Source organism: Microtus ochrogaster, linkage group LG10 (assembly GCF_000317375.1).
Source record: "Microtus ochrogaster isolate Prairie Vole_2 linkage group LG10, MicOch1.0, whole genome shotgun sequence".
Classification (NCBI taxonomy): domain Eukaryota; kingdom Metazoa; phylum Chordata; class Mammalia; order Rodentia; family Cricetidae; genus Microtus; species Microtus ochrogaster.
This window is the reverse complement of record NC_022035.1, coordinates 5,072,653-5,092,018: the sequence shown is the minus strand read 5'-3', so window position 1 is coordinate 5,092,018 and position 19,366 is coordinate 5,072,653. Positions and strand designations below refer to the sequence as shown.

Sequence of the window (19,366 nt, the reverse complement as noted above, 5' to 3'; positions counted from 1 at the left end):
GCAGCCAAGGTAGCTACTGAAAAGGAGACTGTAGCTGTTAACTTGTTCTGCATTGGGACAGGAGGGAAAGTGCATGATGACAAGACCCATCCATCAAAGGCTCCGGTTTGTGAAACTATACATTCATTTGAAAGAAGAGAACTCAAACTGAATTTGCCCCCCGAAGACATTCCAGCTTTTTGAAAACAACCCATGAGGGAAGTGTTCCTGTTGGGTCAGTGCCCTGAGGTCTGGCTCCATCAGAAGCTGCAGGAGGTAGCATTGCTGTCCGTGTTGTATGAAATTTGCAGACATAAACAATAAGAGATTGAAGGGATGTTGTAGTTGAAGAGAGGTGATGAGGTCAGAAAACGTTTATCAGGGTCTAAGTCCCTACAAGGAGACTATGAGACACCACTGAATGAAATTATACAGGTGAGATTTAGAGGCAGAGACCTGAGTATGTTAGAGACACTATGACCAGGGAGTGTCTACTAAGGAAAGCTGTGTGCATTGAGTGGAACCTGATCAAGAGAGAGGCTAGGCTTGCTACAGGCAGCAGAGTTGCCTAAGCCGAAGGGAGGCCAGATGATTTCATCAGGAGCCCCAAACGTTACACATAGAGCTGCAGGATTTGGTGCCTGCTCTGCTGTGCTTGGGTCTTGCTTTGGTCTGATCATTATTTGCTATGGTTCCATTCTTCTCTTTTGGAAAGGTTGTGTTTATTATGTATCATTGTATATTGGAAGCATGTCATTGCTTATTGATTTATAGATACTCCCTGGAGTCTCAGCTAAGACTTCTACTTCAGGCTTTTAAGTAGTTTTGCAATTGCGACCGTCAAAGACTGCTGCCAAGAAATAAGGTCGCTTGAGACTAGAGGGCAAATTGAAAGCAGGAAGGGTCCATGGTTGACACTAAGCAGCTCACATTCCTCGTGCAGCAACTGGGAGGGACAAAGTCATGGACTTTTAGCACTGGGATACTCAGCACAAGAGGAATTGTAAAGGCCATTCCAGACCCTTAAAGTCCTGGACATTACACACCTAGAAATTTGGGAGATCATATTTCTCTCACGTTTTTATTTCTGGTGTCAAAATTTAAAACTTTGTTTTCACTAACTATAAAATACATTTATGACCATGGTTTTTTAAAAAATAGCCACACATTACCACAGAATATAAATAAAAATATAACTTTCCCTAACTTTCAAACCTTGCCAAAGAGCCTCAGTTAATATTTTAGTATTATAAGATTTTAGAGTAACATATAAAATACCCACTTAAACAGAATCATATTTCACATGAGGTTGTGCAAGTGGTGATTCCTCTTAATGGTTGTCAGTGGCTCAACATGTAAATATATCATAATTCAGTTAACCTATCGATCTTTTAGGTGGACAATTTACTACTTTCAGACCTCGGTGGTTCATCCACAGACATTCACATTGTATATTTGTATGTTGTTTCTTCAGACAAAATATTCTAAGCAGACATGTCAGTCAACAGATATGAACAATTAACATTTTATAATATTGCCTGATTGCTTTATATAAAAATATGTGATTTTTTGGGTCAGATCTCAGTTTATGAGACTGTGACACCCTTGTTTCCCATTCTGTCGCCAACCCCATGCATTATAATTTTCATGTCTGTCCATTTCATAGGATTTTCAAAACAACATTATTTGAGGATTTTTTGTAGTCTTTTTTTTCATATTGACAATTTCAGTTGCTTCTTTTATGAGTTACCTGTTCCTGTCATCTTTCCATTTGTTAGGTGGGGTATTTATAATGACTATCTTTGATATAAAAATAATTTTCCGAGTCAAATGAGTTAAAATTCAAATGTGGAATGTCCTCACTTAGACTTACATGTTGGGACCCATGTCCCCAGCTAGTGGTATTGTTTGGGGACGTTATGAGATCTTCAGGATGTAGAAGCTAGCTGGTGAAAGTCGATTGTTGTGGGGAAATCCTTGGGGCTTATAATCTAGTTTGACTCAGGTTCTGTCTGTGTGTCCAGGTCCCAGCAGAAGTAAATAAATAGCTTAATGCTCCTGCCATAACAGCCCAAGCCACTCCGCTGACCTGTCTTACTTGTCATGATGGACTGCACCCTCCTTCCCTGAACCAAAATGAAACTGTTGACTTACGTTACTTCTTGTTGGGTGTTTGGTCACGGAAATGATGAAAGAAACTAATATGATGTATACAGTACATATTTGTGAAACTATGGTCAGAACTCATAATGGGAATCAAGGTGAAGTAACAGGAACCAATATTTGACCTTTTCTGAACTCGTTAAAACAGACCCCATGTTACTCAAAACATTGGCCGTTACAGAAAGAAGAGCAGAGGTCCTCCAGAAATGGATGAGGTGAGCACTAGGTTGGGGGCGGGGGAGCTTAACTCACTACCTGGAGAAAGTTTCCAGGCCATGATAGAAGGAAAAAGGCACAGGCAGAGAAGGCAATCTTCCTGAGTAGATGTGGGACTGGGAGTGTGTGCTTAGCAAACGGGAAGGCACTAATGAAGGGGACAGCACACAGTTTCTTCCAATTTAGTTTGATGTCAGCTGCTCTCTTGCTGTATATTGCCTTTATTACATTTAGGTATGTTTTTTTTATCCATGATCTCTCCAAGACCTTTATCATGAAGGGGTCTTGGCTTTCGTCAAAGGCTTTATCTGCATCTAATAAGATGATCATATGGGTTTTCTTCTTTCAGTTTGTTTATATGGTGGATTACATTGACAAATTTTCATATGTTGAACCATCCCTGCATCTCTGGAATGAAGCCTACTTGATTATGGTGAATGATTTTTCTGATGTGTTTTTGGATTTGGTTTGCCAGTATTTTACTTGGTATCAATGTTCATGAGTGAGATTGGTCTGTAATTCTTTTTTGGTTGAGTCTTTGTGTTGTTTGGGTACCAGGGTAAATGTTGCCTCATGAAAAGAGTTTGGTGATGTTTCTTCTGTTTCTATTATGCTCCTTTTGTTTCAATTTGATGAGTATTGATATTAGCCTTTCTTTGAAATCCCCGTAGAATTCTGCACTGAAACCATCTGACCCTGGGCTTTTGTTTGTTTGTTTGTTTGTTTGTTTGGGAGTCTTTTGATGACTACTTCTATTCCCTTAGTGGTTAAAGATCTATTTAAATTGCTTATCTGTTCGTGATTTAGTTTTGGTATGTGGTACCTATTCAGAAAATTGTCCATTTCTTTAAATTTTATAATTTTATGGAGTGCAGGTTTTTTGAAGTATCCTGATGATTCTCTGGATTTCCTCTGTGTCTGTTGTTATGTCTCCCTCTTTCTTTCTGATTTTGTTAATTTGGATATTCCCTCTCTGACTTTTGGTTGGTTTGGATAAAGGTTTGTCTACCTTATTGATATTCTCAAAGAACCAACTCTCATCATCTCATTGATTCTTTGTATTACTGTTTTATTTATATTTTATTGACTTCAGCCCTAAGTTTGATTATTTCCTATCATCTTCTCCTCCTGAGTGAATTTGCATCTTTTTATTCTAGAGATTTATCTAGGCTCTTTATGTAGCCACTTAGTGCTATGTGCTTTCCTCTTAGCAGTGCTTTCAAGTGTCCCATAAATTTAGGTATGTTGTGTATTTATTTTTATTTAATTCTAGGAAGTCTTTAATTTCTTTCTTGACCCTGGGTGATTCAGTTGAGCATTGTTCAATTTTCATGAGTTTGTGGACTTTCTGCAGTTAGTGTTGTTGTTGTTGAATTTCAACTTTAAGTCATGGTGATTCGATAAGACAAAGGGAGTTATTCCGATTTTTTGCTATCTGTTGAAGTTTACTTTGTTACTAAGTAGGTGGTCAGTTTTTGTGAAGGTTCCATGAGGTACTGAGAAGGTGTACTTTTTTGTTTTGGGGTGGAATGTTCTACAAATGTCTGTCAAACCCATTTGAGTCATAACTTTTGTTAGTTTCTTTACTTTTCTGTTAAGTTTCAGTTAGGCAGACCTGTCTATTGGTGAGATTAGGCTGTTGAAGTCTCCCACTATTAGCATGGAGGAGGGGTTGATGTGTGATTTAAACTTCAGTAATGTTTCTTTTACAAATGTGTGTGCCCTTGTTTGGAGGGCATAAATGTTCAGAATTGAGACTTCATCTTAATGTATTTTCCTTTGACAGATATGAAATGTCCTTCTTCATCTCGTTTAATTAATTTTAGTTTGAAGTCTATTTTACTAAATATTAAGATAGCTGCAGCAGCTTGTTTCTTTGGTCCATTTGGTTGGAAAATCTTTTCCCACCCCTTACTCTGAGGTAATGTCTATCTTTGAAGTTGAGGAATGTTTCTTGTATGTAGCAAAAGGATGGATCCTATTTTCATACCCATGCTGTTAACCTGTGTCTTTTTATAGGTTAATTGAGATCTTTGATATTAGGAGATATCAATGACGAGTGATTGTTAGTATCTGTCATTATTGGTTTTGCATAAATAATAAATAACTATATAAATAAATAAATGTTTTGTGGTGGTGGTATTGTGTGTGTGTGTTTTACTTCTTTCAGTTTTACTGGTGTGGGATTAGCTATTGCCTGTGTTTTTGTGGCTATAACTAGCTTCTGATACTTTCTGTAGGACTGCATTTGTGGAAAGGTATTGTTTAAATCTGGTTTTGTCATGAATACCTTGCTTTCTCCATCTATGGTGATTGAAAACTTTACTGGGTCTAGTAGATGGGGCTGGCATTCATAGTTTCTTAGTGTCTGCAGCACATCTGTCCAGGACCTTCTGGCTTTCAGAGTTTTCATTGAAAAGTCAGGTGTAATTCTAATAGGTCTGCCTTCATACCTTACTTACTTTTTCTTTTGAAACTCTTAATAATTTTTCTTTATTCTGTATGTTTAGTGTTTTGATTATTATGTAGCAAGAGGACTTTTTTTTTTGTCCAGTCTACTTGGTGTTCCTTAAGCTTCTCATACTTTCGTAGGCACATCCTTCTATAGGTTGGGAAAGGTTTCTTCTAATGACTCTGTTAAATCAATTTTCTGTGTCTTTGAGCTGGAGTTTTTCTCCTTCTTCTACCCCTACTCTTCTTAAGTTTAGTCTTTTTATGGTGCCCTGATTTCCCAGGTATTTTGTGTTAAGAGTTTGTTGGTTTTAACATTTCTTTAACCAATGAATCTATTTCCTCTATCATATTTTCAATACCTGAGATTCTCTCTTCCATCTCTTATATTCTGTTGGTTATGTTTATATCTGTAGTTCCTTATCATTTGCCCAGATTTTCCATTTCCAGAATTCCCTTGGTTTGTGCTTTCTTTATTACCTGTATTTCAGTTTCCAAGTCTTGAACTTTCCTGTTTAATTATTTTATCCTGACTTTCTTTGGTTTCTTTAAGGGATTTGTTGATTTCTTCCATTTTTTGTTTGTCTTTTTCTCCACTTCTTTAAGGGAATTTTCATTTCATCTTTAAGGGCCTCTATCAGTTCCATAAAGTTCTTTTTATGGTCATTTTCTTCTGCTTCAACTGAATTGGGATGTTCAGGTCTTGCTGATGTAGAACCACTAGTTTCTGGCGGTACCCTATTGCTCTTTATACTGTTGAATGTGTTCTTACACTGCTGTCTGCCCATCTCTTCCTTCAGTTGGCACAGGTTAGGCCTGTAGCTTAGGAGGTCGCTCTTCCTCCAGGTCCGTCCCTCTGGTGGATGCTGATATGGCTCTGAGGCTCCTCGAGGTATAAGTGGGGCCAAAGTTCCAGTAGTCACAGATGCCATGAGTGATGGTTCTGGGTGTGGGGAAGCTGTTCCCAGGTCTCTGGGGCTTTTCTGGGTGGGGGTAGGGCACAGGATGTGTCTCTGGGGACTAAGGCCTAGAGAGTAGAGCCCTCCAGGTGGGGACCCAGATGCTCGCCTCTCCAGGTGGAGGCAGGGCCAAGGCCTGTTTGGGTTTGTTTATTGTGTGTGTGTATGCACGGACGCGTGTGTGTGTGCACACACATGCATGTATGCAAGTGTTCTTTCTAATCATATTCTTCAAGCTAGATGAGATCACATGGACAGACCTTGTTGAAGGAAATCTAAAACTGATAGTTTTTAACTGAGAAATAGTGTGTTTAGCTGAAACCTTACTAATGTAGATAAAGGAGAGAGTGAATACTGGGGAAATAACAATCTCTCCCAAAGCAAGTTTGTAACTGAGTTAAAAGTAGATGAGAAAGCATATTAGATTAAGAACTAGGAAATAGGGACCACAGTTCCAGAGCAGCTTCAAGTTCCTGATTAAATCAAATATTCAAACCATACTTTAGCTGGCCTCCAAGTATAAGCAGTTCAGAGTTCTAAGTGGTTCTTGTAAACCCATCTTGCATAAAGTAAAGGAGATTCCAAAAACCTTGGGAGTTACATCCTAGTCTTTCTAATAAGTGATGTTTTGATTTTGATTTGCTTTCAATAGGAAATGTGATCCCTTGAGGGTTTATTAGCCTTCTGTCTACTAAGCCAAGACACAACTGTGAACCCTGGACTCACTCTGCTCATCTTGGTATAACTCCCATCACTGCCCCATCACGCATGACAGACAAATGTCTCCACCTGCAGTGGAGATGAGGTTCTGATGTGGGATTCCCTTCTGTATGCCGTGAATACCATTGGTGAATAAAGAAACTGCCTTGGCCTGTTGGTAGGGCAGAACTTAGGTAGGTGCGGAAAACTAAACTGAATGCTGGGAAAAAGGAGGCAGAGGCAAGGAGAAGCCGTGTAGCTGCCGCCAGAGACAGACATGCGTAAACTTTGCTGGCAAGCCACTGCCATGTGGCGATACACAAATTAATGAAGATGGGTTAAATTAATATGTAAGAGTTAGACAATAAGAAGCTAGAGCTAATGGGCCAAGCAGTGATATAAATAATACAGTCTCTGGTGTGATTATTTTGGGGCTAGCAGCCGGGAACCAACAAGCAGCCTCCTTACAAGGTCCTATTTTGATGACACCTCCAGCAAATTCCTTGCAGAAATTCTAACAAATGGTAAACAGGCTGGAAAGGCGGAGCCACATGACTTGTGCAGAAATCTAAGCGGGTGCAACAATGAAAATAATTACCTTTCTCTCCATGTAAATAAGCCTTTTCTTGCCATTGTAGTCTTGATTTTTAAATGAAAGGAAGTTAATTTTAATTAATGAAAGTTAATGTTAATTAAACATGTGTTCTATTTTTATATGCACACACCAATTTGCTTAGATATCTCAGCAGCACTGTGGAGAGCCTAACAAATGCATTGCTCTTCTGCATGCACAGCTCAAATTACCACAGAAATTAAACCAAAATTGACTAATATGCAATCACACTCTTGAGTGTATACAGTTCCTTTAAAAGTATAATATAGTTGGGAAAAGACCTGAATGATTTTTCTAGTAAGCGTTTACGTAACCTTTATTTCAAGTTGTCATGCCAGTAAGAATTAGGAAAAGGTTTTAATGATATTTTTTTGAAATATCATTTTCCAACCTTCATTCTTATAGTTTGCTTAGTCAATCTAGTGATTTTAGTTATTAGTTTTGGGCCTTGGACATATGGACTACAAATATCTATCTGCTGGGGCATTTGCTGTTCATTTCCCACAAGAAAATGGATTCTTCAAAATGGCTAAGAATAAGAAAAATTTAAGATATTAAAAATACATAGCAACAATTCCTTAAAACTGATTGTATTATATATGGATTAGTAATACAGATGCTATCTGTGTTCATATGTAAGAGAGGTGACTCTGTTAAGGTCCAACTATGCCGAAGTTGAGACATGAATGTGAGAATGTGAGATAGAGACTTATCAGGGAGTGGTGGGGATGTGAGGGGAATAAGAGGTGAGGGAAGCAATAATTAGGATGTTACATATAAATATATATATATATGTATATGTATGAAATTGTCAAAAATTTGACTGAAAGGAAAAACAGATATCATGAAACTTCCCTAGTAAAAAGCTGAGTTTCTTTATAAATTTAGTTGTGTACTGGGGAGGGAAGGGCATGTACTTGTGAATGCCCATGCATGTCGAGGCCAGAGGACAATTTCTGGTGTCATTGATCACTGTCCGCCTGTTTTTTTGAGAAATGATGTCTCACTGCTCTAGATGTCACTAATTAGGCTAGCTTCCCGACTGCCCATACCCCAAATAATCACTCAGAAACTATATTATTTGCAATATTATTTGGGCAATAGCTTAAGCATATTTCTAACTAGCTCTTACATCTTAAATTAACCCATTTCGATTCATCTGTGTATCAGCACATGGTTGTGGTCTACCAGCAAGGTTCTGTATGGTGTCCAGTGTCTGTCTCCTTTGGCAGCTACTTGGCTTCTCCTTGACTTCATCTTCTTTCTCCCAGCATTCAGTATAGTTTTCCCCACCTAGCTCTCTTTTGTCCTGCTGCAGGCCAAGGCAGCTTCCTTATTCATTAACCAATAAAAGCAGCACATATACAGAAGGACTTCCCACACCACTCAGGCATAATGGAAACTACTTTACCAACTGGCCTATCTCCAACCAGTATACACACTATTCTTATGAGCAAACCACTTACCCAAAACGTCTCCTATGTTAGTGTCTCTAGAAGAATTAAGGTAGAACTTTGGAGCCTTGGTACAGGATTCCTTTGTTTGATTTCATTTGTGAGGATCAGGGAGGGAGCGTGGCTACCTGGTTCACCTCCACACACAGAAGCATCTCATGCTACTAAGCCTGATACCATAAATGTGTCATTACTTGAATATGTACATATTTAAAAGGACTTGTCGTACTGTTTTATTGCTATGAAGACTCCATGATCAAAGCTACTCTTATAACGCAAAGTATCTAATGCATTTAATTGGGGGTTTGCCTACAATTTCAAGTGTAAACCCTAAAGCCCACCCCTAGTGACACACCTCCTCCAACAAGGCCACACCTCCTAATCCTCCCCAAACAGCTCATCAACTGGAGACTGTGCATGCAAACATATGCATCTGTGATGGGTATTCTCAGTCAAACATCACAGGACTGTTTGTTCATTCCTTCAACAGATGGGGCTGATAATGCAATGAGATGGTATGGCTGTTCTTAGCTTATACTTTTTTTTGGGAAAGGTATAGGTTGTGCTGTGTGTGTAGGTACATCTCTCTCTCCTCTCTCTCTCTCTCTCTCTCTCTCTCTCTCTCTCTCTCTCTCTCTCTCTGTGTGTGTGTGTGTGTGTGTGTGTAGAACTACAAACACAGTCAGGTGGTGGTGGCACATGCCTTTAATCCCAGCATTCAGGAGGCAGAGGCAGGGGATCTCTGTGAGTTGAAGGCCAGCCTGATCTACAGAGCGAGTTACAGGACAGGTTCTAAAGCTACACAGAGAAACTCTGTCTCTAAAACCAAACAACAACAACAAAAAAGAGCAAACAAAAACTACAAACACCATCTTCTAAATAATTTTTATACAGCTTTATTGACATATAATTCACAAATATCAATGTTTGGTATATTTACAAGATTATAAATATGTGGAATAATATATCACTGTTAGAAATTTGTTATCAATCAAAACAAGAAAAATAAAACCCCATGCGCTTTGAGTTTCCCTCCTTATCCACTCTAAATCATCACTGATAAACTTTTGTCTCTGTAGAAGTGTTCCCTATTCTGGACTATAAAATGGACTGAATAGTATCATTTGCGGCCAATTCTGACTGACTTCTTCCATTCAGAAAGCTTCCAGATTTCTTCTAAGTCGCAGTATGTATCAACACATTGGTACTTTGTGGCCTAACAAATTTTTAGTGTGTATATATAGTACACATTGTTTATTCTTTTGTTCACAGACAGGTGGATTATTTGGGTATACTATTTTGAAGTGACAGACACTCGTGTGTAAGTATTTCTATATTTCTATAGGACAGATCTAGGTGTGGAACTGCTGGGTCATGTGACAGATATTGAGAATTGCCTGATTATTTTATCTAATGGTTGTAACATTTTCCTTCCCACTAGCAGTGAGGGAGGTTTCTGACTTCTTCACATCTCCAGATGGATTTACCTTTACATAGTATCATTTTGCTAAGGGTGGCAAGCTAATGGAGGGTAACACTGTTGCCACAGCAAGCATATGAAGGCTAGGCTCTTGTGAGGATTAATCTTCATTGTCAATTTAACTGCATCCCGAATCTCCAAGTGATGTGTCAATGGGTGTACCTGCGAGGGTATTTTCGAAGATATTTAACTGAGGAAGGAAGATCCACCCTGAATGTGGGTTCTATTATCCATGCGATTGGCTGAAGTGCCAGCTGGGGAAAAAGGAATACATGAAGCTAAGAACAAGCTTTCATCCCTCTCTGTGAAAGAAGTTAAGGACATAGAAGGTAATCATACTTTTTGCCAAATTATAGTACGAGTGACCTCAATTTCAGTTTCCAATAGAGACCTGTTCTGTTTTGAAAGCTGACTATGGACCCAATATGATCAGTCAGTTCATAATTGCTGCTACTGTGTCCCATCATATAATAAGAAAAGTAACTGACACAGAAAATTGGTGCTAAGAAGTAGGACCATTGCTGTCATGGATCTGAGCTACACTAGGGTCGCTGCTGTCACAGACCTGGCCTCCGTAGTTATAAGATTCAGTTTGCAGATGGATGTGGAAGGGTTTGGAGGTGCACACTAGAGAAGCCCGAGACCTGTGAACAGAGGCTAACGGGCCATTCTGGCCGAGTTTAGGAGATAAGTATGCTGTGGGAAAGGTGGACACTGGAAGCCCAGTGTGAGAGCTTTCAGAATGGAAAAGGACTGTATCGGGAACTGAGGTAGAGGCCACTCATGCTATAATGTCGCAAAGATGAGGACTACCTTCTGTGTCCTGAACCAATGAGTGAGGCTGAATATTGAAAGTCCTGGACTAAGTTGTGTGAAGAAGGAAACTTCAAGACAGCATAATACCCAGACTGTGAGGTGGTCCGTGTTGAGCACTCTCAGCTCTACAGTAAGAGAGTGGGGAAATAAGAATTATGGCGGTTTGGCCAGGAAAGAAGTGTAACAGAGTTTAAAGATGTAGCCAAAGGAGGCAGGCACAGCTCACTTAAAGAGATTAGTGCATTCACTGGAAAAAGAGGAAGTAGGATACCCTGGGAGCAGGACCCAACCCACAGGAGGTTCCAACCTCTAAACTGCAAATTCATTTGAAAGAAGAGAAAAGAACTGAGAGTAAAACTGAGCAGGTTTCCTATTCAAAAACCTAGATAAGTAGCCCCAGGTTCAGCCACAGAGCGTACCTGTGATAATGGGCTAAGAACAAGCTATATCCTGAGCTGACAGTAAACCTTAGAAACATCATCCACATGGTCCTGCTTTTGCAAGTATGAATAATACCAGAGTTATGAGGTCATGGAAGCTTATAGCAAGGTTCCAGAAAGTCACTGAGATTATACAGTAGGTGGATCAGTGGATTCTTGTAAGGGGCCCTTGAGAGGCCATTGTACGACTCTGAGAAAGAAAATCTATGTTGCAATGGAAACCGCAGGCTGGCTGAGATGCCAGGACTTGGGGGAAGAGCAGCATCCACCGAGGAAAGTGAAAAGAAGAGTTGAGCTGGGTCAAGGGAGAAGCTACCTGTGTTTGAGGTAGCTGACCAGAAGAGGCAGGGCTTCCTAAGCGTTATGAATACCAGATGACGCTGCCACAAAACCCAGATGCTAAACATGACCTGTTGAGTGTGTTGATCTTGTTTTGGTACAATCTTTCCTTACTATGTCCCCATTCTTTCCTTTCAGAATATGGATGTTATTCTGTGCCTTTGGTGTATTGGAAGTAGGCGGCTTGTTTTGTTTTGTCTTTAATGTTTAAGAAGTTAAAAGATTTCCCCCAGTCTCAGAAGAGTCTCTAAGACTCTGGAACAATGTTGGGACTGTTAGGATTTTATATACTTTTTTCCCTTTTTATTTTATCTTTTTAAACTATCTTTTCCATTTTACATACCAATCCCTGTTCCCACTCCCTCCCCTCCTCCCATTCCCTCCACCTTCCCTTGCCAGCACACCCCTTAGAGAGGGTGAAGCACATGGCTTTGAGGAAAGACCAAAGCCCTCTGATGGAGGTGGGTCGTTTGTCTATCTGTTGCTTTCATTGGTTAATTAATAAAGAAACTGCTTGGCCCTTTTGATAGGACAGCAGCTTAGACAGGCGGAGTAGACAGAACAGAATGCTGGGAGGAAGAAGCCGAGTCAGGCAGTCGCCATGATTCTCCTCTCTGAGACAAGATGCAGGTTAAGAATCTCCCTGGTAAGCCACCAGCCTGTGGTGCTACACAGATGATTAGAAATGGGTTAATCGAGATGTGAGAATTAGCCAATAAGAGGCTAGAACTAATGAGCCAAGCAGTGTTTAAAAGAATATAGTTTCTGTGTAATTATTTCGGGGCATAAGCTAGCCGGGCAGCCGGGTAGCAGGAACACAGCCCGCCGTGCCATCAACAGCCCTCCCTACTATATTTAGGCTGAGCAAGGATCCCTCCAAGAAGAATGGGTTCCAAAAGCCAGTACAAGCAATAGGGATAAATCCTGGTCCCACTGCCAGTGTTTCAGCCACACAACTGTCACTCACATTCTGAGGGACCTAGTTTGGTCCTATTCTGGTTCCTTCCCTGTCAGGTCAGAGTTGGTGAGCCCCCATTAACTCAAATAGACTGTTTCAGTGGGTGTCCCCACCATGGTCTTGACCTCTTTGCTCATATTCTCACTCCTCCCACTCATCAACTGGACTCTGGGAGCACAGTCCAGGGCTTAGCTGTGGCTCTCTGCTTCCATCAGTTCCATCGGATGAAGTTTCTATGGTAACATTTAAGATAGTCATCAATCTGACTACAGAACAAGGCCCAATCAGGCATCCTCTCCACTCTTGCTTAGTGTCTTAGGTGGGGTCTTCCTTGTGGATTCCTGGGAATTTCTCTAGTGCCAGGTTTCTTGCTAACCCCATAATGGCTCCCCCACTCAATATCTCTTTCCTTGCTCTTTGCCTCTGTCCTTCCCCCATCTTGACTATCCCGTTCCCTCAAATTCTCCTCCTCCCCTTCTACCCTTCTTTCTCTCCCCATCCCCATGCTCCCAATTTTCTCAGGAGATTTTTTTCTATTTCTCCTTCCCAAGGATGTAGGTGGAGACTGTTTGTGTGTTCCTGGTCACCCAGACCCCCAAATTACACAGAAACTATTCATTAAAACACCATTTGGCCTATTAGCGTAAGCATCTTATTAACTAACTCCTACATCTTAAATTAACCCATTTCTATTTTTTTTATATATTTTACCACGAGGCTTGTGATTTACTGGCAAAGTTCTGGCATGTCTGTCTCCTTCAGTAGCTACATGGCATCTCCCTGACTCCACCTACTCTCTTGCTATATCTCTTCCAGCCTGACTATATTCTGCCCTGCTATAGGTCAAAGCAAATTGTGTTATTAACCAATGGTTGTAAAACATATTCACAGTATACAAAGGAGAATCCCACATCACAGGGGGATCTATATACGTTTTTCTTAGGGTTCTCCTTGTTTCTTAGCTTCTCTGGGACCATGGACTATAGCCTCCTTAGCTTTGCTTTACAGCTAGTATCCACTTATAAATGAGTACGTACCATGCCCATCTTTCTGGATCTGGGTTTCCTCGCTCTGGATGTTTTTTTTAGTTCCATCCATTTGCATGCAAATTTCAAAGTATCATTGTTTTTTTACCAGTGAGTAGTAATCCATTGTGTAAATGTACCACATTTGGTCAATGGGATTCTTATGTTTTCATGTGACTAACAAATTGCCACCGGTAGAAAGAATGAAGTCAAGGAGAACTCTGGGGTGCTGCGTTCCTTCTTGGTGCTTCAGTCAGTCATTTATTGGGTACCTCTGGTGTTGAAGAACATAGCTTTGCATTCCATTCAAAAACTATAATCTTACATTTTTATTTACTTTGATTTCCTAGGAATCAAACCCAGGGCATTGCATGCTAGGTAAATGCTGTACCAGTGAGCTTCATACCCAGCCCTAATTATGTCTTTTAAAACCCACTCTCTCCTGAGATTAGTTAAGGTCTCTTGGTTCAGACAACCGTAAGTTCAACCCTGGCTCTTTACCGCTGAGCCACGTCCTCGCTTCCACCAGTTTTCTTATGGCGCTCCAGCAGTAAATTCGCCCTCAAAACAGGGATAATAATTTTACCTACAACGCAGGGCCACCGAGAAAGACGCAGTGTAAAAGGCTATATTGGCGTGGCATCCAGCTTTATGTTAGCTGGGGATTTCTAACTTGTTTATATCATTTTCCGATAATTTCTCTTTCTACCCGCTGAACTGTTTCTAGCAAACTTACCTATAGACATAAAAGGAGGGATGAACCCCACCAACTCTATCAATAAGTGTTAGGAAGCGCTATTTCACACCCCTTTCCTGTGATAGACAAGGTACTCCAGAAACTGAGATTTGGTTCTTGTGACAAAGGATAAGAAGGGATGAAATGCTGTGTCAAAAACGAGTAAATGACACAGGTGTGGCATATAGATATGAAAAACAGGTATGAATACTCGTAGCCAGCTCTTTTTCCTTACCACAGTCTTTTGCCTTTAAGCACAAATTTGGGTTCCAGAAGCAAACCTCTACAGTTCTGGCATTGACCTCATGAAATCCCGTCGGCTCAAGACGCCAAACTCTAAAGGAAGTAGCACGTACTCCTAACAGGACCAGGAGGGAAGTGTGGGGCGGTCTCTGCCTTGGCCACCTGTAGACAGGTCATTGTGACGCGAACGCTACAGACACGTGGAACACCTGCCAGACAGCAGGGGCGGGGTTATCTCCGACAGCAAGTTCAAACGGGAAACCCTAGAGATGAGGGTCACGCAAGACCCTAAGGAGTAGAGAGACGGACACCGGCTCCTCTCATCCCTGATTGGCCCCAAACAAGGTGAGACCACCATCCTCTCCCCACCCGGATGCCGGGGGTCGTGGCAAGAGCGGTCGCCCATTGCCGTCCCCGAGGGAGGGAGGTTGCGGGTGCTGGCGCGGTGCGGTAGCGGGGTGGGGGTGCCCGCTCGGGCCGCGGTGCTGCGCTGCGGCGTGCACGGGCTCGGCGCTGCTATTCCGGCTGGCGGCGGCCGCTGCAGGAAGGACCGCTTCCTGCGCTCCCCGCCCCTTCCCTCGCCAGAGCTGACGCTGACGTCGGCGCAGGGAGCTGGAGGGACGCTCGGATCTCCGCCGGGAGGCTCCTAGGGGCCGGGGCTCCGAGGTACCTGCCCTCCGGGACCGGGGCGGGGGCGAGCCGGGCGGGCTGCATGCTGCAGCGGGAGACGCCCGGCAGCCAGGGCGATTGGGAATGCCAAGCCAAGGCTGCCTCTGCTGCCCTTTGCGGGCTGCGGGTAACAGGCGGGTCACCTCGTCCGCCCCGGATTCGGGTGCGGGAGGAGCATCATCCCCCTTCCCTCCCGCGGGTCCTCCCTCGGGCCTGGATCCGTGGAAGATGCGCGCGCTCTGGGGGCGTGCGTCAGTCCCCGGGAAGCGGGAGGGAAGCCCCGAGAGCACCTGCTCCCACACCCAAGCCGCATACCCACAAGTCCCGGGCCTCCCTTTCCCAGGCGTGAGGGCCTACCCCCGCCCCATCCAGGTCCCCTCTGGACAGGGACTTGGGTCTAGGGTTGACTTGTTGCCTAGTTCACCTGCAGCGGTTTCTGACGTTTGTTTTTGCTGCTCCTCCATTGCTGATCTTTGGCAGGGATGGCCAAGAGCCGATGGGTACTTTTTTTTTTTTTTAATAATGATTGGTACCAGGAGGCCTGTGGTTGGCACCTGCGGGCTAGGAAGAGTCACTGAGCATGCCACGTTCTTGTAATCCCTGGCGCGCGGGTTTCTTTGGGTGTTGCGCTGCTGACTCCGCCTTTCCTGCCCCGAGGTTAAAGCAGCTCCTGTTTCCTCTGAAAGTATATCCTGTTATGCCATTCTTTCTCCCAAGCAGCTCGCGTTAACCTCCCCACTATCTTTTGACTTGGAGAGTCCCAAAGCCCCTCAGTTTCTCTTTAGGGACCTTTAATGCCCCATGCCCAAATGTTGGCCAATGGTATTACCTGCCCCTTTGTGGGGGAGAAATTAATGTTTAGAAAGAACATTAGGATGATATTTTCCCCTTTTTAGGTAGCATTGAAAATCACGTAAGAAAGGGATTGTCCATCAACCTGGGGGGGGGGGGCAGCCTTTGATGCCTAATATCTGGTAACTAAAAATTACGTGAACCTGGAGAAGACATCTCACCAGCTTGGTTGAAAATGGTGATGAAGGAAGGAAGACACTCAGGATATTTGTTGACCATTGTGGTCCTATAAACGATAACTTTCTGAAAACATCACCATTTATTTCAGCACTGTCTCTCAAACTGACTCCCATGGTCCTCTGGTTTAAATCTGACACCTCTACAGCTCTGAAGTTAGGGAGTAAAGTAGGACATTATTAAATCCACGCTCTAACACACGCGCTCGCGTGTGCGCACACTAACACACACTGTTTATTGTTTTGTATATTTGGCTGTGCATGATGTATGAGCACGCTTAGCATGCCGTGTCCCACATATGAAGGTCAGAGAGTAATTTTGTGGATGTGGTTGTCTTCTTCCACATTTGCATAGGTTCCTGGGCTTAAATTCAGGTTGCCAGCTTTGTACCACAGGTACTTTTACCTGCCAACGATGTCACTGCTCAATCCCAACTGCTTTTGTTTTCTTTTTAGATTTCAGTCTTTATTTTTATAACATCTTTGTAGAGAATACTACGGGTCAAAATAAGTTTATGATTCATAGTCTCTCAAACATGCGATTGGTACATGAGTTTTGGTTGCATTTTATAATAATTTATAATAGCATTTCTTATCACTTAGGAAAATGGTTGCAATGTTATTAAAAAATGAATCTTGAGAAAGCATAGCAGTAAGCTAGAGTTCTGCTACTTGCAATAAGTAGAGAAAACTGAGATTAGATAGCGGACCCTTGTTCAGCCAATGAAGCTAAAGACACCAGTTGGTAATTGCTTGTGATTTTATACTCTTTTCTCCATCTGGTCGACCTGAATACCTCTCTAACTGCCGTGTCTGAGCATCCTTATTTCTGTATCTAAACATATGAAAAGTACATTAAATCTTGTTCCCCAGTAGAAAACCTTCAAAATGACTATTTTTCAATTCATCTAATGACACAACTACATTTTTTTCCCAGGTAGAAACAGTTTTATTAGTGGAAGGGGAGTGTCTTAGGGTTTCTATTACGATGAAGAGACACCATAACCAAGGCAACTCTTTTTTGTTTGTTTTTGTTTTGGGGGGTTTTGGGGTTTTTTTGTTTGTTTGTGGGGTTTTTTTTTGTTTTTTTGAGACAGGGTTTCTCTGTGGTTTTGGAGCCTGTCCTGGAACTAGCTCTTGTAGACCAGGCTGGCCTCGAACTCACAGAGATCCGCCTGCCTCTGCCTCCTGAGTGCTGGGATTAAAGGCATGCACCACCATGGCCCAGCTGACCAAGGCAACTCTTATAAGTAAAATATTTAATTGAGGGACTTGCTGACAGCTTCAGAGGTTCTGTCCATTGTCATGGTGGTGGGGAACATGGCAGCGTGCAGGCAGACGTGCTGGAAGAGTACTTGAGAGTTCTACATCTTGCAGGCAACAGGAAGGAGACTGTGACACTGGACAGTATCCTGAGCATAGGAAACCTCAAAGCCTGCCCCCACAGTGACACACTTCCTCCAGTAAGGCCATATCCATTCCAACAAAATCATACCTCCATATAGTGCCACTCTCTATAAAATTATGGGGGAGGGACGGCAAATACATTCAAACTACCACAGGGAGTGTGACAACTGGGACAAGAGTTAGCAGACAAAATCAGAGTCGAGCACGAGTTCTAGAGTTAGAGGAACCTGCAGGAGAAGACAGGGACACTGATGGGTCACCTGGATCAGGACGCATCCTTCCTCTTTACTGGGTAATCCTGACAGCTGGAGGCCTAAAGCTAGGTGGCAACAATAAGACCAGCCAATGGTCACGAGTGTCTCACTATTATCAGCTACAAGAGATGTGTGGTCAAAGGAGTAGAGTAGATTGCAGTCTATGAGCCTTATTAACACCCCCCACGCCCACCCATCCAGACGCCTCATAGAGCCTCACACTCCAGGACTGATAGAAGTCAAGCCTTTTCCTTTGTCTTGGTTTCCAATTATGTTTTATTCTACCATCATACCTAGTGCCAAGGAAGATTGCAGAGAACACACAAGCTTTAAGTTTCAGTTTGAGCAGGATTGGCGCCTGTACAAAAAATATCTTCCCAAGGTTCATGTGCTAAAGGCTTGGCCACCAATATAGTGTCGAAGGCTTAGCCACCAATGTAGTGTTCAAAGATGGGGTTTGGGGAAGTGATGGGATTCTGAGAGCTCTAACCTAATCTATGGATTAGTTTGTTAATGGAATCATGATAAGGTCAGTAGTGGGAAGGTGGGATCTAATTGGAAGAAGTGGTCCAATAGAGGCATCCCTTTCAAGATTATGTCTTATCAGGTCTTGCCTCTTTTCCGTTCCCTCATTCTCTGCCTCCTGAATATCATGACGTGAGAAATCCTGCTCTGCTCTGCCTTTTAGCCTCTAGGTTGGCTTTCTTTAATATAAAATTTGTATGCCTTGAGAAATTTATACAATGTATTTTGATCCTATTTCCCCCTGCTTGACTTCTCCTCCAGCTTCCCCAGGTCTGCCTCCCACACCTTGGCATCCTCTGAGTTTTTAAAACTACTGATGTGTGTGTGTGTGTACATGCATACATATATAAAAACACAATTACTGAATCTGTTGGGTGTTACTTGTATGTATATGTTTTATGGTTGGCCACTTGATTTTGGATAACCAATGAGGGGAGTGGAGAAGACTTAAGTTTTCCTCCTCGCTAGTCATTCGTTACCCATAATTTTTCCATCTAGGGGTGGGGCCTTGTGAGATTTTCCCTGTCCACATTGGCTTTGTCTTTTGATGTTGTCATTGTCTGGGGTTTGTTTAGACTTCAGTAATATTGTTGAGAGTTCATGGATATAATTTATAAATCTATAAAAGCCCTAATTTTGCAGCAGACATCCTGGCCCTCTGGTTCTTAAAATCTTTCCACCTCAGGCTGGAGAGATGACTCGGTAGTTAACAAAGCACAGACTGCTCTTCCAGAGAACCAGGATCCAATTCCCAACGCCCACATGGCAGCTCAAGACTGTGTAACCCCAATTCCTCACACAGAGATGTACACGCAGGCAAAACACCAATGCACATAAAATAAAAATAAATAAATTTAAAAAATCTTTCCACCTCATCTTCCATGGTGTTTTCTGAGCCTTTGGTGTGGGAGC

The 19,366-nt window shown here is 42.3% G+C and overlaps 1 protein-coding gene across 4 annotated transcripts in view; it reads left to right on the top strand.

Moving 5' to 3' along the window:
- Positions 1–14,740: 14,740 nt before the first annotated feature.
- Positions 14,741–19,366, top strand: part of Ica1 (islet cell autoantigen 1) — a 144,828-nt gene continuing 140,202 nt past the window's right edge. The window contains exon 1 of one of the 4 annotated variants that reach the window (XM_026787529.1): positions 14,741–14,916. The gene's annotated coding sequence lies outside the window, so the exon portion shown is untranslated. Of the gene's footprint in view, positions 14,917–15,132; positions 15,238–19,366 lie in introns of those variants that run through there. The other 3 variants (XM_026787527.1, XM_026787528.1, XM_005363717.2) reach the window with 3 other exon arrangements.